Raw genomic sequence first — 2,370 nt, forward strand, 5'->3', positions numbered from 1 at the left:
CGATTTGCGATTTGTAACCGCCGTCCCGCCTCCGATCTGTGATTGTGGTATCACAATTGCAACCCGGTAGTGTTGGGGGCTAATTCTTTACCCACGGACTTCTACTTGTTGCGATCAACGAACTGTAGCCCGCCACTTGGTGTTTCCCATTCGTCGAAGAGTTCTGCCACGTCATTTTCTCCTGCCACTAGTTCAAGTCAAACTTGAACTTTGACTTGCTCTAACTTCTTCATATGAGCTCAGATTCAAGCACCTTTCACATCGATGGAACCATGATGATGAACACTTCGATCTGATGTTAAGTTTATCTAGATTCTACCACTTTAAGATTTGAGCCTTTTTACCATGCCACTGGTACTTTTTAGAGATCCACTTGGATCATCATATGAAGTATTAATCTTTTTACTTTGAAGTTTTATTTCACATAACCTAAGTTCTCATGAGCTTATCTTTGGCATGGTAAACTGTTGGAGAGTTTCTTTATGTGTTAACAATTTCAACCTTAACAAACACCTTTCAAATTTGTCTAAGAGGGGAGATACGCTTGGACCAAACCTCTCCAAGAAAGAAACTTTTGGTCCTCCAAAAGTATTAAGAGAAACTACAATCTTCAAATATTTGTACTGACTTCTTTGTAAAGTCTTACTCTCCATGATATACTTCCCCATTTATTGATCTGCATAACAAATGTATCTAACATGTCACACTCATTCACCTTTGTACTTCAAAACTAGAATGACAAAGTTGACAATTATATCAATATGCAAATTTGTAGCTGACAATGCATGTATCACATCTTTGCAAGATTCCAAGCAAGGCCATACTTACCAAAAGTTTATAAAACACTCATAGTTAAATTTTACAATGTTTCCCAAAAATAGGCCCAAGCTAAAAAAATTAATGCCTCTCACTCTCATCATCACTTTGAGGGAATATAGTGGTTAGAATCTATGGTCTGAAACTCCACTACAAAGAAATATGCACCATATGAAATTTTGTTTTAGATCATAACAAATCTTAGGATTAAACCAAGGTTTTTTTAGCAGCAACGAGATATAGTCAACTTTACCATAATTTCTTGGCATGATCTATCAATGATCATCTGTGCGTCAAATACAATATACCCAAGGAAAATTACAAGACCAAAGTAGATTTCAAATGTGTGAATTCCGTAGAACCACCGAAGATTGAAGATGCAAGTTAAAACCACATCAATACGCTGATCCCTGAGCCCAATAATCCTCCCAGAAATAGGTAATGTCAGGCTGTAATTGTTGCTATCGAAAAGAAAGCGAAGGCCAAATAGGTCCCGACAAACACACTCACCCTTATACTAGGGTCAATATCAATGACTACACTTATGAGCGACCCCATAATAGATCCCTTGAATGCAACCACTGCCAGGAGCATCATGGTCCTCTTAACCTCATTTGTTTGAGTATCATGTAGCAACAGATAAAGAGTCAGATTACATAACCAATGCAAGCAAGTCCCGGGAGGAGACCACCAATATTCAATAAAATATGTAAATAAACCCCGATCACTGTTGTTACAAGGGCACAAATAAGCGACAAATAAACCCTTTTCAGATGACTCTGCATGGCAGGGATGATCTTCGTGTTCTTCAAAATATTGTAGTGCCACGAAGAATGAATGATCTTCGTGTTCTTCAAAATATTGTAGTGCCACGAAGAATGACCAAAACCTTGGTTAGGGAGTCCTCCGTCATAATAAGAAGTGTATGAAACCATTTAAACACTCAGAATTCAATAGAAACAAACCGAATACACAGAGTTTAGAGACCCAAAGAAAGAGTAGCTGAAATGATTACAAGTATGGCCCTCAAACTCACTTTGGATTCTATTTCCATCTGATGACGATGCAATATCCAACAAAAACTAGATGGTTTTTTTAATCCCATTCCATGTCTAGCGACTTCCCGCATAAAGATGGAAGAACATCCAACTTTAATGACCTGATGTTCTTGCATTGAGAGCTTAAGAATTCCAAAATCAAGCCCGATTTTGCAACTTTGTGAAATATATCAAGCATAATATCCTCTTAAAAAAAGGCAGATTCTGGAACATGCTTTCCAGACCTTGGCAAGTAATCTTGGTATCCTCGCTAGAGAAGATCTCTTCTAGCTTTAAGAATGAGAGCCCGCAGGTCTTGGTGTACCTTTCAATGGACTTTAGATTCACAACGTCCTCTAGATCCATCTGCGTAATTGTGAAACCAATACAATGAACAACTAACAAAAAAACACCGTGTGGATGACGTTGCTATCAAAATAACCTGGCGGACTATGAGTGCCACATTTCTAATAATTCCACGAAATCTGTAGATGATCGCAACAATCACAGGTGGAAA

The 2,370-nt window shown here is 38.1% G+C and overlaps 1 pseudogene; it reads right to left on the minus strand.

Moving 5' to 3' along the window:
• Positions 1–1,039: 1,039 nt before the first annotated feature.
• LOC149192193 (bax inhibitor 1 pseudogene) lies at positions 1,040–1,751 on the minus strand (annotated as a pseudogene).
• Between the last annotated feature and the right edge of the window lie 619 nt (positions 1,752–2,370).

This window comes from Pinus tabuliformis, chromosome 2_2 (genome assembly GCF_031772625.1).
Source record: "Pinus tabuliformis cultivar Carrire ecotype Pingquan chromosome 2_2, CPIR1, whole genome shotgun sequence".
In the NCBI taxonomy this organism is placed as follows: Eukaryota; Viridiplantae; Streptophyta; class Pinopsida; order Pinales; family Pinaceae; genus Pinus; species Pinus tabuliformis.